The following is an 18612-nucleotide window of genomic DNA, read 5'->3' as shown; positions in this document are numbered from 1 at the left end:
TGGCTGGCGGGGGGGGCGGGGGGAGTGCGGGGAGGACCCCGGGGCGTCCTTCTCTCCGCGAGCCCCGCCAGATGTTGCAAAAGCAAACAATAGGGGAGACGCGGAGAAACAAAAGGCCATTCGTCACGATCTCCACGGGCTCTGTGGCGTGGTCCCTGCGGGGAGGACATCTGGGAGGCGGTCAGGAAGGTGGGTGAAGGGGGAGCCTGAGGGGCTTGGGGGTCTCGGTACTCACGTGCCAGGCACCAGAGGTCGGCCCTTTTCCATTCCGAGAGGCGTCCCAAGGCAGGGAGGACAATCAAAGGAAAGTTGAGGGGTTTTCACCTTCCTCGGCGCAGGGGAAGGGAGGGGCTGGATTCCAGATGTTTGACAGTTGTTGGCCCAAGGGGTCAGCAGGGTTTTGTCCGTCCTTCACCCACGCGCTCCCTCCCCGAAGCTCCGACGGTGCCCGGGGCGAGCGGGCCGGCGCAGCGGGCTTCCCCCAGCGGAGCCCGCGTCGAGCCTCCGCACACGCCCTGAGCGCGGTGCTCCGGCCCAGGCGCACTTTCGCAAAAGTTTGTCTTCCCGCCACCCGCAGCCCGACCCGCACGCGGCAGTCACCCGCGATTCGGGACGGCTCCGGGGCGCACTTGTGCCTCGCGGGGAGATGCATTTTACTGACAGAGCTTTCACAGTCAAGGCCCCGGAGCACGGGCTGGGGACTGGACTCTCGTTCCCGCCCCAGAAGGGCGCGCGAGGAGCCGGCCTGAGCCGAGGCGCGGGCAGGGGTCTGACGCGGATCCCAGCGCCGGAGCCGCCGCCCGCCCCCCACCCCACGCCACGCCACGCCACCCCACCCCACTCCCCGCTAAGCCCGCCCCCAGGTGCGCCCCGCACCCTGGCCCGCCCGGGCGCCACTGGGGGCGAGCAGTTGCCGGGCGGCGCCACTTCGCCTCGCCCCGCGCGGGCTCTCACTCACCGTGGGCTTTTACCTTCAGCCCGCGGCCCTGTCGGCTCCTGCGCCGGGTCAGCCGGAGCCGGCGCCAGAGGAGGAAGGTGAGCCGGAGGCCGGACGCGCGACGCTTGCGGATCCACGCGGCGGGCGCGGGGCGAGCGGCGAGGGGCTAGCACGCGCGGTCTCCAGGAGCGCGGCGCGAGCGAGCGAGAGCGGGGCTCGAGCTCCAGCCGCCGCCGCTCCGAAGTAGCCCCCACACGCGCCCAGCGCGCGGCTATCTCGCGGGGCGCCGAGCGGGGACCCCTGGCGGCCGCCCGCGGGATGGCAGCTCCGTGGGGAAGAGAAGTCAGGTCGCCTGGAGACTCTTCTTGCCTCCTGCAGAGGTGGGGAATGGGCGGTCTACGCGGGCTCCGCGCCCTGAGGAAAAGATCAGGACCCTCTCACTAGGGCTGAGTGGGAGATACCGCGTCCGCAAGGACGCGTTCTGGGTCCACACACAGCCAAGGCACCTAGAAAGGGGGAAATCACCTTCTCCAAGATTTTCTGACTTGTTGAAAAAGACTATGTTGGAAAATACTGACAGAGGGGAGCATGAATCATTGGAAAATACTGAGATTCTGGCGGATTTACTAGAACAACCTGGGAGTAGTGGAATGAGCGTAGCCTTGGAACCCCAGGCACACCCTGCGACTTTCTACTGTGTGATTCTGGTCTATGACCTCTAAACCATTATTTTCCTCTGTAAATTGGGAGAGTATTATCTACCTTGCTGGATGGTTTTCAGGGTAAACTAAACATAGAAAGTATTCTTAATAGTAGGAGTCACTAGATGTAAGCTTCCCAAGGAAAATAATGTCTTCCACATCTTTTTATTCCTCTATAGCACCTTAACACATATCGATTGAAGAGTACCAAATGACTAAGGATTGCATTTTACAATTCTGACTACACACTTTAAAGAGGTATGGATAGGCTGCCTGGGTGGCTCAGTTGGTTACGCGACTGCCTTCGGCTCGGGTCATGATCCTGGAGTCCTGGGATCGAGTCCCACATCGGGCTCCCTGCTCGGCAGGGAGTCTGCTTCTCCCTCTGACCCTCTTCCCTCTCGTGCTCTCTATCTCTCATTCTCTTTCTCTCTCAAATAAATAAATAAAATCCTTTAAAAAAATAAAGAGCTATGGATATATATTTTTTCCCAAAGATTTTATTTATTTATTTATTTGAGAAAGCACGTGTGTACAAGCAGGGGCGGAGGTGGATGGGTGGGAAGGGCAGAGGGAGAGGGAGAAGCGGACTCCCTGCTGAGCAGGGAGCCCAACGAAGGGCTTGATCCTGAGGCAGACGCTCAACCCACTGAGCCACCCAGACACCAGGAAGTATGGAAATATATTAGGTAGAAATTAAGATACGTGAGGGGTTAACATCCTCCGCCCAAAAGTGGTTTCCACCAGTACTAAATGAGAACCTCTAAAACCACACACGTCTTCTGAAATATCAAATCATTTCTGATATTGTAAGAAATATTTAATAAATAGCCCTAATAGTCATGGTCTAATGATATCAACACTGGATTAAATGATTTCATTTAATTCTATGTCACTTGGGCAATGCAAAGATAGTGGAGATTGTGAATATGAAACTCAAACATGAGGGGGGGAAATAGATACAAATACACAGCCATTTAGCAATGATTCTCTACATTATTGAGTAGTGCAATTTCATTTCCAAACTGCCTCAAACCCTAGTCACTGCCTTTAAAGCTTCTTTTATCCTTTTGGCCTCATGGCAATCAGAACACTGGTCATCATCCAGAACAATCAGGATGGAAGTATCTCTGAATTACCCCAGTTTACCTTTAATGGTCCTTCCCTTTAACTCTCTAGTCCCTAATTGGGAAGTCTGTTGTCTGCCTAACAGTTTCCATGGCAGGATCTTTTCTGTCCTGTCAAGAGAGGAAAAACAAGGTTTCTTGGCTCAGAAACTGAAGCAGAACTTCGAGATCCAACTTCTGCCCTTGGAGATAGGACTCACTCTCCAGGCTACAGATGAGCAGAGCATGTACGGGTGAAGAGGGCATTCAATTCTAATCAATAAACAGTAATGGAACCGTCTATACCTCTCTCCTTGCATTTCAGCTTTGCCTGGGGGAAGAGAGGACTTTCATCCCACTTCCAGCCCCTTAGTGGCTTCTTCCCTGGGGAGGAATGGTAAATCTTGTGATTGGGAGGGAGCCATCAATATTTCCTGGATAATTTCTATCGGGGAGTGGGGTCAGTGTGGCGAATAGTGCCCCAGCTCTTGCCCACTCTCTGGCCCGGCTTCTCTGCCTGTGACCTCGTGGGCTGGAGAAGGATGGCTCCACCTTAACAATGTGCTCTGAAGGGCCAGCATTTAGATTCAAGCCCTCCTTGGTCCTCCTGTGTCTTTGTCTGGTCAGGCTACTTAGCAGGGGCTTCCCCACAACAGAAAGGTATTTCTCACAGTTCTGGAGGCTGAGAAGTCCAAGATCAAGTTGCCAGCAGGTTCAGTGTTTGGGGAGGGCTTGCTTTCTCATAGGCAGCTTTTCACTGTTTCCTCACAAGACAGAAGCAGGCAGGGAGGTTTCTCAGGCCTCTTTTATAAAGACACTAATGCCGTTCATAAGGCATCGGCCCTCATGACTGATCACCTCCCAGAAGCTCCACCTCCCAAAACCATCACACTGAGGTATAGGATTCAACAGATGAATTTGGGGAGGACACAAACATTCCATCTGTAGCGCCCTGGGCTACACCTCATTCTCCAGTCCAGCTTTTATCAGAGCTCTGCATAGGTGTTATATAGCAAACTGGCTCCATCACGAACTGAACAAGCTACTGTTTCCCACTGGCTATTATTCCTTATGTGTATGGTTCTTGGCTTGCAGGGAAAAGCAATCTGAAGGGAAAGACTAGGGGAAGGGAGGGATTTGGGTACCAAGGGTCCACCCAACCTACACCCATCCTCTCCCTCAAACTTGCTCCACTGCTTTCTTCCCCATCTTGGTGAATGGCCTCTCCAACCATTCATTGGCTTAAAGCCCCAAATCACAGGATCATCTTTGACTTTTCTCCTTTACTGTTCCACTTCTAATCTATCAGCAAATCTCATTGGTTTTACCTTCGAAAGATATCCAAATAATGATAGACGTCTTTCCACCACCTCAGTCCAAGCCACAAATACCTGTAGCTAGTATTACTGCAATAACCTTCTGTCTGGCCCCCCTGCTTCCACCTTGCCCCCCCCATATATGCTATTCTCAATAAAGCAGCCAATGTGATTCCAGTAAAAGTGGTATAATATTTTGTCAACTTGCAACTCCAAATCCTCCTTGGGCTCTTCTTTCAACTCTGCTTAAATTTATGATCACCTTCCCCTTCTAACACTCCCTATCCATATTCCCTGCTCCAATTTTCTCAGAATTTATTGCCATCTGATATATAATATATAGATATTGCCATCTGATATACAATATATATATTATCATCTGATATGCTATATATATAGTATATTTCTCCATAGAATTTATTGCCATCTGATACAGTGTGTATATATACACACACACAATATTCCTGTATTCGTTTTCTGTTTTCTACCCATGTTAGTTTTCTATGGCTGCTGTAACAAAGTACCACATTGTTGGAGTTAGAAAAGTTGTTTCAGGTACAGAAAACCTGTAAAGATACAGGAAGGTAGAAAAATGCTAGATGTGTCCTGGAAACCAAGATTAATCTAGTTGGTATGGGGACTCTGTGCAGTTAGATGATAAGGGCTGGGATCCCGGATGCTAGGCTAGAGATCAAAGGAAATGTAATGATTTTCATTAAGTTATTAATGGAGAAAGTTTACCTGAAGGAGCTGCCAAAGCAATGTCTGAAGCTGTAACTCAAAAGGCAGTAAGTAGAAGACAAAAGTGAACTTCTTGCTGACAAAATGTTTTGAGAGGCTGCTCTGTTTGCCACATTATAAAATGGCAATCATGGATCTGTCATTCTAGGTCCAGAGCACAGCCTCATATATCATAGACCCAAGAGGTTCTAAAGTGAGCAAAAATAGATAATGAAAGCAACTAGGTTATTCCTGACCTTTGGACAAGTATAATTTTTGCCATTTCCATTTCCTAGGTGAAATAACTAAGGCTGGAAGAATTGACTTGCCCCAGATTACACAACTAATAAGACTGGGACATTGATTTTAGGTCTCATGACCATTGCTGCTGTGTGTCCCCATACAGCAGTGGAAAAGGCCCCAAAGGTGTGCCTGTCCAAGATAAAGTCAGATTTCAAGCTGTTTCAGATAAATCTCTCCAGGTAGTTATGGAATAAGCCTAAGGAAATAGGATGGAGGCACTCATGATTCTCACTTCCAAGCTCTTCCAGGGAAAAGAGAGAAGACAGGATCATCTGAAAGATGCATTTTGGGGCGCCTGAGTGGCTTAATAGGTTAAGTGTCTGCCTTCAGCTCAGGTCATGACCCCAGGGTCCTGGGATCGAGTCCCGAGTCAGGCTCCCTGCTCAGTGGGAGAGCCTGCTTCTCCTTCTCCCTCTGTCTCCCAGCTCGTGCTGTTGTTCTCACTCTCTCTTTAGCTCAAATAAATAAATAAAATCTTTTTTTAAAAAATGAAAGATGCATTTTAGGGAGACAAGGTGGCATAGTAATTAACAGAATGGGCTTCAGAGTCTGAAAGACCCATATTAACTGTGTCTATTACCTCATTTCATAAATGGGGTAAATAATACAGGTAAATAATATAAAATGGGGTAAATATAAAATAATATAAGGTAAATAAATAATCGGTCAAGGGATGCATGTAATGTGCTTAGCACAGTGCTTGTCACATGGTATGTGCTCCAGAAACTCCATCTCTTTTTCTTTCCAGCACATAGTTCTCACATCACCCTCACATAGCTCCTCCCTCAGGAGAGCAAGAGACCCTCGCCCTCAGCACGTGTGACGTTCCACACTCAATCTAGAAGCCTTACTGTCCCTTGGGATGCCATCTCCTAGAATCGGGAACAAAAAGAATATTTCTGGGTAGTTTGGTATAGTATTAATAACATTTACATTCTTTACCCAAGTCAGTGCAAATTACTTTCTACCATTTTCAGTTCATGCTTTATGCATTTCCTGTAAGAAGAAAGCCATGCTCGTCTTCAATGGTGTATGAGAAAAATCCCAGAAAGATTCTGTTGCCAAACCACCTCATTACAGCTTCCACTGAGAGGGCACCGTGAGAGCAAAAGGATATCATAAGAGCGTCACCATAGTAACATCATAAACATTGCAATAGAATAAAGTGGAGAAAACATGTTTGCGCAGTCATTGACAAACATAGACTCAAAATCATGTTGCTCTGGAGAGCAGTGCTCACTCAAATTAGATTTGTGAGAGGCTATTCCTATTAGTTTTGGTAGTCTGATTACCCATTGGCATTGTGTGCTAACCATAACTATTACAGGCAGCTTACTAACAAAGAGCAGACATTCCCAGAGTCCTTCTTTTCATACCACGCAATGAGAGTTAACACAACTAACTGTCTACTTAACAAATCTTGAACATTAAAGCACACTTCCTCCTTACTTACTTTGATTTTGCTTTCAAAACCCTGACTGATCATAATCCTGGAGAGATTGTCTCAATGTTGTATGGAGCATCTCTGGGTCCTGGAAATGAATGTGCATGTGTCCCCCAGGCACTGAAATAATGGCAATTTAAACAAAAGAGATGTGTGTGTGTATGTGTGTGTGTGTGTGTGTGTGTGTACAAAAGCTATGTATAATATGTATATATATATGGTATATATAAAGATAGTTATATAAATCTTTTATACATATCTAGTACATATATATGTAAAACTTTTTAAGCAACTTCAAGCCATGACAAGAACCCATGTGTTAAAGCATGTTTCCTGCTAGCATAATTCTTACTGTTTATAATGACTATTATAGATGTCTATAATCATTTCCTCTGAAATCCACATTCTATCAATCCCATTTTGTGGAAGTGGAACTGAGTGATGTAACAGTCACAGGGTTTGAGGGCTGGGAAAACCTTGACACAGTTCAAAATTGTCCCAGTGCAGCTAAACAAGATGGTATGCTTTGGAATCGTTATGGACAATTGCCTGCCTTCCATTCTATAGGAGCAGAGTGAATGTTCTTTCCCAAGTTATTTTTTTAATTAGTTTTATTTAAATGAGATTGTGATCTTTCTTCCTGCTCTTTGGAGCTATCTCTTTGTATTTTTCATAGTGGTCCAGTGTCCCTTCAGATCTCCCTACCAGACAGTATTTTTTCAGGTTTTGTTTGTTTTTTAAATCATTTGAATCTTGAATAAGTGACTCTTCTCCAGAGAGAAGCACAGTGTTTTTGTTCTGGGCCTGACACATACCAGGTATAGTGCACTTGTGGTCTGCCTCAGACTCTGAATAATGGAGAAGAATTGTCCTCTAGGAATTGTCCTAAAATAGGTCAGTAGATATGAGCTAAGGAGAGTTAGTTGCCAGGAGAGTCGGACTGTAAGGTAGTCTCATGTAAAGACAGCATAGATCCCCCCAAATCAATTTAAGAGTGAGTCTTTCTAATATGGGGAATCAGACCACTGTGTGCTCAATGGGCTTGAGAAGTTGTGTTCTCAAAGTGATGCATACAGAAGACAGGTGCAAAGGAAGACAGAAGAGGCTGGTGTGTCACGGATGCTTCCAACTTGATTGTGCCCCCTCCCCTCCAAACAGGAAAATAAGGAGGCTCTCACATGGACTTTCTCTTGAAGGGGAAAAAAAACACAACTTTACCGTCTTTGTGATCAGTGTTCACGACCATGGCCAGTAAGTCAATCCTTAACTCCCAACTGCCATGTTTGGCAAAACAAAAAAAAAAGTCTTTTGTGCCTTCTCAACTATCCTTGAATATCTGTGGAAAGAAATGAAAGAAGTAAGCTGTTCTCTTGTCTGACTGAAGATGGCTGTTAATGAATAAGCAGCGTCTCCAAACCACCGCCTTGCCCTCCTGGCGTAAAAAATAAACAAGATTCTCCTTTTCACAACCTAATTAAGGCAAGACACAAAAATGAGGGGATCACTTGTCCTGACCTACTTTAGCTTCCAGCTGTTTTACCTACTCAGGACCCCATTTCCTCAAGATTCCAATTAGATTGGATACACTGCTCAATATTAATTTCCTCCTAAGATGCTGCTTCACCATTTGGAAAGCCCCTTGGGTTGAATAATTATTGAATTTCTAAATGGCCTCCGGCCAGTTTCAGATACAATAGTGTTTCATGTCTAGTAATATGAAAGACTTGCCTTGGTTATTGAACAGCCCTGATGATGCTTTTCTGAGGAAAAACACCTCTCCAAAAGGTTTTTAGAAAAGTTTCATTTACAATTTTTCCCAAGTCATATTGCCTAATGCTCAGCAGAGTCTCTGCAGAGATGAATGGATACTTTCCTTCCTTCCTTTTATTTATTCTTTCTTTTTACCCTCCCTCTCTCCCTCCCTCTTCCCTTCCTCCTTTCTTTCTCTTCCCTTTTGTGACTTTGTACCCAAGAGGATTTAGGTACACTCATTAAGATTTCTACTCAATGTCCTAGAAGAACAATTCTCCTTTTCTATAAAATTGCATTACACTTTCATTCCTTTTCCTTGTCTGTTTGCTTTCCTGTGTTCTTTTCTGTTTATCTCAGCAGATGCTGAGCTGGGTTTCCGTTTGAAGTTGCTGTTCATTGCTGCTCAAGCTGTAGTCAGCCTCAAAAACCAAAAGGAAAGCACAAGTGAAGAGTTGCAAGGACCCTCACGCCCTTTGCCTTGGTGGCTAGGATAGCCCTATGGCACTTACTGGAGATGGAGGGCAGAGGACTCATATTTATCAGGCACCTGTAATGTGCTAGGAACTGTGCTGGGCATTTTGACATGTTAGCTCACCAAATACTTACAATGACCGTGGATGGTAGATATGAACACCTTCATTTTAGACATTAGGAAACTTGTCCAGGACTCACACGGGCTGCCTATGGTATTCTCAGTCCCAACTTGGTATCACCTTGTATCCATCAGCTCTGCAAGAACTGAGATTAGTGTTTAGGGATGGGATTTGGTATAGAAAACATCTCTGGTGCCCCCGGTTCTAGCGCCCTCATGGTGGCTGGCTTCCCAGATCTCAAGCACACATCAGGTGTCTTTTCACTGTCTGCCTCAAGATTCTCCACAGCTGCGGGGGCTTGCCCAGCCCTGGAGTGAGCACAGTAGCTATGCTGCAGGGAGGCTAGGTCAAACCCCTAGGGTCAACCAACAGGGAGTGAGAGCCAGTGAACAGACGCTCCAGCCTCTTACCCTTGAGATGGGCGATTATGGGAGGCAGTCTTCACATGACTTAGAGATCCCAGCCTGAAGGGGCCAGTGGACCATTCATCCTTAGATTGGCTTTTCCTGCTTCTTGTCCTGGGCCTCCTGCTCTCACTCCTGCTTCCTGGACTTACCTCCCAAATAAATTAGCTGCACTCAAGTCCTTATCTCAGTCTCTGTTTTGGGGGGAATCCAAAGCAATATTTGGGTTCCTGGTAGACTGGAAAGGAAGACCACCTTGTGTGCTGACCAATACAGGAGAAGGTTATTGTCGTGAGTCCTATAGGAAAGTAAGCCAGACTAAACCAGAGAGAGACCCTGAAGCAGAGAACACAATTCCAAGCCTGGAACTCTAAGAAATTTTCCCTTAAGTAGGACTCTGAGAAAATATATGCGAAGTATTCATTAAACATGCCTGGAAGGAAATGCATCAAGACATGAACTGTGTTTCTCTTGTGAGTAAATCTTCAATGGAAGTTCCCCTGCTCTGCCTCAGTTCTCTTATTTATGTCTTACCTGCCCCCTGGGGAATCTCAATTCCTGTCACTGGAGGTAAAGACCATTTTTTCCTGCTCCTCAAACTGGGTAGAATAATACACTTAGCCATCATTCTCTACCTGGAAGGCAGCACAGCATGTTATCTCAGAATAAGCTGTGGGTAATAGAGGCAGGTCAAGTTCCAATCAGCTGGCTGGCTGACTTAGTGTTATCAGTCAGGTTTTGCTATCAAAACAATCCTGCAAGTTCAGTGGCTTAGAACTGCAAAGATTAATGTCTTGCTCATGCAACACACTCATCTTGGGTTGATGGGGGTGGGAGAGGGGGCTCTGCTCCCTTCTGTATCCCCCACTGAAGGGCCAAGGCTGTGGAGCACCCACTTTCCAGAATGTTAATAGTCACCGTGGCAGAGTGAAAGAAGGCAAAGCTCGTACAGGCTCTCCAACCTTCTGTCTGGAAACAGTGCACTTTGCTTGCTCAAATTTCATTGGTTAAAGAGAGTTGTGTGGTCATGCTTGGGTTCCACTGAAAGAGAAAGTACAACTTAACTTCCAGGTGAGAAAAGAGAGAAAGGAAAGCAGACTATTTGTGAAAAATGTCTATCAGGTTTGGACAATCACTTAACCTATGCTTCAGTGTTCTCCTCACGTACACGAGGATGTGCACTTCATGAGGTCATTGTGAGGGTTAAATGCAAAATTGCTCATAAAGTACCTGGCACATAGCCATGACTCAATACATGCTGCTAATTTGACCATGAATCTTGGTACACCTGAAATATGATGTTCAGGTTTATCCCAGTATTTCCCACATCTCTGTGGTTAAATAATAGCAAATTTTTCTTAATGCTTTTCCATAAGTTACATTTTCTAGTTTTTAAAAATGATCCCTGTGCCTTTTGTCTGAATTTCTCGAAGTTCTGTCCATTCTAAGATATGGATTCTAGCACAGTGCTCCCCACATAGAAAGGACCAGATTGCCACCATGCAATGAGAAAATACTTTGTTTTGAAGGAGAGCTAACAAATATAAAATGAGAATCACTGTATTTATTATTTATAACAAGTTATTATTCTTGTGCAGATAAACTCAGCATAAGTTCATTGGAACAGTATGGGTCTCATCAGAAAGAACATATTATTATTATGCTCGAAAGACTATGGCTGGGCGTGGAGTTATAATAACTTCATGGTCTGGGTTTCTTTGGCCAAGCATGTTATTACAGTTTCAGTGGGTCCATTATCCTGTCAACAGAACACTAGTAAAACTCGCAGGGGCTGCCTCTGATTTCACGAGAGTGAACAGATTCTGGTTTTCCCTGGAGAAGGCAGGGGCTTGGTAGGATCCGAGCAAGGGCCCGAGGCATAAGCTGTAGCCCCCTGTCCCTCAACACTTTAGCTTTGGGCTGGAAAGCCAGCATTTTGAGGTCGTGAGACTTTCTCATTGTCCTTGGGCTGGGTCACCGCACACCCCCCTCATCTTGTTCTCACATGATGGTCATGGACTCCAGGTTTTATAAGGTGTTCTTTATTTTGACAGAATTTGGGCCAGAAACTTTCTGTTCAATGAGTGGCTCAGCGCATGTGGACCCTGGGGTTGTTTACGTTTTCAGGACCTGCTATTGAGAAACTCTAAAGAAGTTTATTTTACAGAGCTGGTTTGCTTTTGCCAGAATGAACTCATTTGCTCAAGTTATTTTTAAAATGTGCTCTTTCTTAGCTTCTTAGAGAAGCTTTAGTCTCTTGATTGTGTAGGTCTGGGTCAGAAAAAAAACTGCCGATCAATTGATAGAAGCCCGAGAAAATGTCTAGTCAAAGTGGATCAAAGAAGGTTCTCTGCTTGAACAGAACAGCCTCTACACCCTGAAAGCTGGGTTAAAATACTGTGTGGGGCTGGTCCAGGGGCTGAAATGCTCGATGCTTCCAGAACCAAGTAGGCCATGCAGATGAGTCTCAAACTGCTCCTACAGGTGTGTGTGGGAGGGGACACCACAAATGGATATTCCTCCAGGAGAACAGCCACTGCAGTCAACTGGAAACACCACATAGTCCAGCAGCAGAGAGGCTGCCAGAGACCATTCGTAGAGGCACAAACCCTCTACCTCATCCGAGTTAAATGGACTGACTCATCAAGCTAACTTGCAAACTTTTTATTTCACAATTGGTTTTTTAAAAACAACTCCTTTTTTTTTAAAAAAATAAAGATTTTATTTATTTACTTATTTGAGAGAGAGAGAGCGTGCGTGCACAAGCAGGGGGAGGGGCAGAGGGAGAGGGAGAGAGAATCTCAAGCAGACTCCTCGCTGAGCTCAGAGCCCAATGGTGGGGCTCGATCTCATGACCCTGAGCTCACAACCTGAGCTAAAATCAAGAGTCAGACACTTAACTGACTGCACCACCCAGGCACCCCTAAAAACTCTTAAAGGGACATATATTCTTACCTTTCAGGGTAATTAGAAAGCCCTTTGTGAATCTGATGAAGGCTGTGGACCCACTACCCAGAAAAATGCACATACATGCAAACTTGCTTAAAATGTTGGTAGTTTCATTGGGATAGCATCCAAGAGCTGCCAAGGGAGTCCATATGTCCCCTTGCTTCAGAATTTGAGTGAACTTTAAACCTGAGATTAATGGTATGTGAATAGTGTTCATTCTTTTGGAACTTACCAGGTTCCTGTTTCATGGCAGGCACTGTGTTGGAAGCTGGGGATGCAAGGTGGTGGAAGACAAGGACCCACTCTGTGAAGCTCAGTCTAATGGGAGACAAACAAATCCATAATAATGATGCATAATAATGAGTTACGTGCCATGCTAGAACTCCAAGCAGAGAAACTTACAAGAGTCCTGAGCATAAGGTAATCAAGTCAACATAATATTTAATAAGCATAGTGTGTGCCAGGCAATTGGGAAAGAGCTAGTGCAGACATGATCCTTGCCTCATCCATAGGTGAATCCAGACTGGCAAGTAAAGTTCATTCAGGGGAAGGGGTGCATATGCCAGGCAGTGGGAGCAATGCACGCTCCAGCCAAGGAGGGGAGCAAGGTGAGTTGGGGGACCACATATAGCTTGTCTGGGGACGAAAAGAGGATGAGGAGTGAAGCAAAGGGAGGAGAGGTTCACTGGGTCAGATCCCAAAGGCCCTGTGCTTCATGGGGTATGGGCCTTCTATTGTGTCCAAGGTTATCACTGAGGGTTTTTTTAAGCAAGTGAGTGAGATCAAGGAAGAGATTCTATTAGAAAGATCACTCTGCCTGCTGTGGAGAAATGGATCGATCTGGGGTGGAGATGTGGGAGGGGGAAGGTAGGGTCTGCGGAAAAAGACCAGAAGGGGGGAAGCTGATGAGTTAATGTGAACGAGAAAGGAGAGGTCCTGGTAGTGACCGCGGCGATGGAGTGGACAGAGTGGAAGAACAGCATGCGGCTTCTGGATGGTACCTCACGTGCAGTCTTTCGTGCCCTAGAATGACCTTCTCAGGCAATGCTCTCTGTTCTGTGTGAGGAGGTAGTGCTAGGTTCTCGCTAATAAAACAATCTTGCTACTAAAGTCATATCTCCTGGAATCTCGGCTGTGAGGTGCGGTGTAATGATCAGATATGGGAACTCTACATTCAATTGCTTAATGATGAGGATAATGACGGTGACAATGATAACACATTGTTAACACACTGATAACACCACTTAATTTTATTGATCACTTATTCTGTGCCTGTTGCCCTTTCAAGCATTCTGCGTGTATTAACCCACTCATTCTTCAAACAACTAACTGAGAGTGAACATCTGTTCCAGTTTGCATCTTAGGACCTCCTTAGTCCAGCCTGGAAGCTTCCTATATAATTCCATTCACGTGAAACTCTACAACAGCAAGACTAATCTATTGTGACAGCATATCAGTGGCTACCCTGGACCTAATCTATTCTCATGCCTACTGAATAGATGAGGATATTGAAGCAGGACAGAGGGGTTAAATACCTTGTCCAAGGTCAAATAGCCATGAAGTGGGAAAACAGGTATTTGAGCCTTGGAAGTCTTGGCTCCAGGATCCATATACCTATCAATTCTACTCTCTGCCTACAGTGACAGACATCTGGTCTTTCTCCATAAAATACAGTATAAGCATTAAAATAGACTTTTTTGATTTGTCCCGAACATTCTAAACAATCACAATAAAAAGTTTTTCACATCACTCATGTCTCCAGAAACATATTAGGAGACGTACATGAAGCAAAATGCTGGGCGTGAATGTTTTTGCAGATTCAGGCTCCAAAGAACAGAAAGGCAGAAAAAATAAACAATGGTGTTTTTAAACAATGAATGTTGTTTTCCCCTAACCATAAGGGAGTTTTAAAACTTGACAAATCCATTCAGCTTTCAAAGCATTCCACATTCCCCACCCACAAGCAAATGCCAGAAGGTGCCAATTTGAGCCAACTCTGAGCTCAGGAATGATTTTCTAAATAATGGATCAGATTTCTTGAATGTCCACACTCCACAAATGGATACTTTCTATTGTCCTAATTGGTCTGATGAAAACTACTCAGCCATTTATCAAGCTATTAATTTAAAAAGAACATTTCAGCAAGAGATGAGATAGTGAGGCAGAAATGTAGAAACAGCAAATGATAGGTTATTACTACTTTGTAAAGATTGAAAATCACTGCCTTAGGTCTTTGAAATTTTAGACCTATGTTGTGCATAGGCTCAATTTTAATGAAGGACTTTCTGGGGAAAAATGTTTCTGATTATATAAAGAAAGCAATTTCCTTAATTTATAGGGACTGATTCTCTTTGGAGAGGACAAAGAAAATCATATTTCATATGCTCATTACATTTATTTAACTAACATTTTTTGGGAAGCATGCCCTGTGCCTTGATACCATGCTATGCACTGAGATACAAAAATGAAAAAGATAAAGATCTTGTTCTCTAGCTTAGTCGTGAAGACAGAGAAGCAAAGGAATAGCGTAATAGATCCAACAAAAGAAGAATACATTAGCAAGTGAGAAGTGAGGTTAGAGTTGAAGAGAAACTGTGTTGCAAAGATTTTGGATTTAACTTTTAAGTGATGCAGAGTTGTTAAACAGAAGTGTTCATGAGATTGTGCAAGGATCATGCTGTTATCATTGTGAAGAATGGTTGTAGTAATGGGTTGTTATCAATGTGAAGAGAATCCAAGAACTCAAACTTTATTTGAGTTCTGCTTTTTTTTTTTTTTTTAGTTTATTGGATTTTGATAAATGTTTACACCTACTTAACCATCACCCCAGTCAAGATAATGAACATTTTTATCACTCCCAAGAGTTCCTTTGAGCCCTTTGCTGTAAAATATCATCCATTCATGGTCCAAGGCAGCCACTGATAAGCTGTCACAATAGGTTAGTTTTGCCTGTTTAGTTTCACATGAATGGAATGATGTAGTAAGTACTTTCAGGCTGGGACTAGGAAGGTCCTAAGATGCAAAATGGAACATTCACTCTCAGTTTCATGCTAGTGTTGACCCCGCAATGTACCCTGTATGTTTCTTTTGCTCAGTGTACTGTTTTTGAGATTTTGATATGTATTTCAGTAGTTTGTTCCTTTTTTTTTTTTTAAAGATTTTGTTTATTTGTGTTTAAGAGAGAGCATGCACAAGCAGGGGGAACGGCAGAGGGAGAAGCAAGCTCCCTGCAGAGCAGGGAACCCGGATGCCGGACTTGATCCCAGGACCCCAGGATCATGACCTGAGCCGAAGGCAGATGTTTAACCGACTGAGCCACCAGGGATCTCACTAGTTCATTCCTTTTTATTCCTGTGTACTTATTGTTATATATTATAATTTGTTTATCCATTCTTTCATTGATGGGACATTTGGACTCTTTCCATTTTGGTACTTTTATGAATAAAGCTTCTATGAACAGTTGTGTGCAAGTAGTTCTGTGGACATGTTTTCCTTTCTCTTGGGGAAATATTTAGGAGTGGAATTGCTGGATCATATGGCAAGTATGTACTGAACTTGATAAGACTGCCAAAATGGTTTTAATACTTTATACTCTTATCAGCAATGTATGAGAATTCCAGTTGCTCCACAGCCTCACCAATACTTATCAACCTTTATTTTAACTAGCCATTCTTAGCTGTGCAGTGATATCCACTGCAGTTCTAATTGTCATTCCCTGATGATTAATATTGGGCATGATTTTATGTGATGATTGGTCATTAATGCATTTGTGTGAAATATGTTAAAATCTTTTGCCCATTAAAAACATTGGGTTGTCTTCTGGGTTGTCATCTTAATAAGTAGGCGCTCTTCTTATATTTTGGATACAAGATCTAGGTCAGATCTATGCATTGTAGATATCTTCTCCAACATAGCTTGTCTGAGTTCCACTATTCATAAAAACCATTCCACAACGATACCTCCCTTTCTGCTTTCCAATCCACTTCCCCTTGTCCTCTAAACACATACGATTTAGAAATCATCTAATCCTATACAAGTGCTAGTTTCCAAATAGTAATTCCACTGTGATCAGAAAATATACTTTGTATGACTTGAATCCTCTTAATTTACTGAGACTTGTTTAATGGCCCAGAATATGGTCTATCTTTGTATGTGTTCCCTGTGCTTTTGAAAAGAATGTGTGAATCTACTGTGGAGTACTGCTGTGTTCTATAAATGTCACACCAAATTGGTTGACAGTCTTGTTCAAGTCTTTTATATCCTTGCTGATTTGGATATAGATTTTTTTCTTCTGAAGTCCTTCATTAAAATTGAGCTTATGCACAATCTAGCTCTAATATTTGTCTTTTTGTTCCATGAAGCATTGAGAGAGGGATCTTCAGATCTCCAACTATAATTGTAGATTGGATTACTTCTCCTTACGGTTCTTGCTTTGTGTATTTTGTGTGTGTTTTTTTAAGATTTTTATTTATTTATTTATTTGACAGAAGGAGACAGCGAGAGAGGGAACACAAGCAGGGGGAGTGGGAGAGGGAGAAGCAGTCTTCCCGCGGAGCAGGGAGCCCGATGAAGGGCTCCATCCCAGGACCCTGGGATCACGACCTGAGCCGAAGGCAGATGCCTAAAGACTGAGCCACCCAGGCGCCCCTTGCCTTGTGTATTTTGAAACTGTTACTAGGTAAACAAACACTTAGGGTTGTTATGTCCTCTTGCTGAACTGACCTCTTTAGCATTACAAAATAATCTTTATCTCTGGTAATATTTTTGCTCGGAAATCTGCTTTTCTGTTATTAACATAGTCACTCCTGCTCTCATTTTATTAGTGTTAGTATGGTGTATCTTTTCCATCCTTTTCATCTGTTTGTCCTTTATTTTTAAGATGTGTCTTGTTGGTAGCATATAGTTGGGTCTTGTTTTTTTATCCAATAGGACACTTTATACTTTTTGATTTAGAATATTTACACTTAAATCCCTTTAAAAGACAATTAAGTAAAAATCATAACAACAAAGTATGGAGTTTACAGCATATGTAGAAGTAAAATGTGAGGCCACAATAGCCCAAAAGTGAGAAGGAGAATTGGAAGTATACTATTATAAAGTTCTTCAACTTTTTGTCAAGTAGTAGATCACTTGAATGTAGACTGAGAAGGTAAAGACGTATATATAATATAGATCTTTATATACATTCGTGTGTGTGTGTGTGTGTGTGTGTGTGTGTGTGTGTAGTGTACTAAACTAGCAATCACTGGAAAACAGTGACAATAAGTCAAGAGATAAAATGGAATCATAAAAATACTCAAAACAGAAAAAGAAAAAAAAAACGCTAAAGAACAAATAGAAAATGACTAGCAAGATGATAGATTTAACCTAAACCATATCAATAATCACATTAAATGTAAAATGTTCTAAAATACCCTGGTTAAAAGGTGGTGATTTTCAGATTGGATAAAAAAGCAGGTATGAAGCTCTGGTCAGGTAGTGGTGTAAGCACCTTAACCATTAAATCCTCTTACAACAATCATGAGGTATCATCATGCACTCATTTCAAATATTTAAAACATGAGCCTCAGGTTAAGTAACTTCTCCAAGGGACCCAGCAGGAGACACACTTGGGTGCTGCAGAGGACTAGTAGGCCGATAGTACTTTCTTCCTTCCCTTCCCTTCATTTCGACAACACTGAGTACCTACTACATGGAGGAACTGTACTAGGTGCTGTGCTGCATGGCAACTACTATACTTCCTGGGATGAAATCCAATGTCACTAGCTGAGTGACCATGGGCTGCACACTATATTTCTTTAAGCTTTAGTTTCCTCATTTGTAGAGTGGAAATAATAATACTGGCCTCATAGTGTTGCGATGTTGGATTGAGAAAGTCCAGTGGGCTATGTATTAATTGGGGGTACTTTAGGCTACACTCTGCCGATCATAGGAGAAACGTCAATTCAAAACCGAAACAGTGTTACATAAGAGTAACAATCACTACCCTCCTATTTAACCTGCATTACGGAAACAGACCACAGCCATCATCTCACTTTTACTTTATAGCATTATATGAAGTTTTGGTTTCTTCTGTAAGAATCTTAGCATGTGATGAATCAGTCTTCTTTTAAAGAAACCTTTCAACTCAACTATTATATTTATGAATTACATTTTTTTTTTACCTGGAGTAAAAATGGCTATCTTTTTTTCTTTTTAAAAAAGGTTTTATTTATTTGACAGAAAGAGACACAGCGAGAGAGGGAATACAAGCAGGGGGAGTGGGAAAGGGAGAAGCAGGCTTCCCGTGGAGCAGGGAGCCTGATGTGGGGCTCATTCCCAGGACCCTGGGACCATGACCTGAGCTGAAGGCAGACACTTAATGACTGAGCCACGCAGGTGCCCCAA

At 43.7% G+C, this 18612-nt stretch overlaps 1 protein-coding gene and 1 long non-coding RNA gene across 5 annotated transcripts in view; one reads left to right on the top strand and one right to left on the bottom strand.

The window, feature by feature from the left end:
• The window catches only part of MOB3B (MOB kinase activator 3B), a 187774-nt gene extending 186595 nt beyond the window's left edge, over nucleotides 1-1179 (bottom strand). For 2 of the 4 annotated variants that reach the window (XM_073881473.1, XM_025852867.2), the window contains exon 1: nucleotides 959-1179. The gene's annotated coding sequence lies outside the window, so the exon portion shown is untranslated. Of the gene's footprint in view, nucleotides 1-235; nucleotides 628-958 lie in introns of those variants that run through there. The other 2 variants (XM_073881475.1, XM_073881474.1) reach the window with 2 other exon arrangements.
• LOC141370692 (uncharacterized) lies at nucleotides 78-16506 on the top strand. Its single transcript, XR_012374952.1, has 3 exons — nucleotides 78-189; nucleotides 12479-12645; nucleotides 15405-16506. It is a non-coding gene; the product is annotated as an uncharacterized lncRNA (long non-coding RNA).
• Nucleotides 16507-18612: the final 2106 nt, after the last annotated feature.

Source organism: Callorhinus ursinus, unplaced genomic scaffold, assembly GCF_003265705.2.
Source record: "Callorhinus ursinus isolate GAN/ISIS: 27379988/994484 unplaced genomic scaffold, GSC_fseal_2.0 scaffold42, whole genome shotgun sequence".
Taxonomy (NCBI): Eukaryota; Metazoa; Chordata; class Mammalia; order Carnivora; family Otariidae; genus Callorhinus; species Callorhinus ursinus.
The sequence above is the reverse complement of the archived record's forward strand: the minus strand, read 5'-3'. Positions and strand labels throughout refer to the sequence as shown.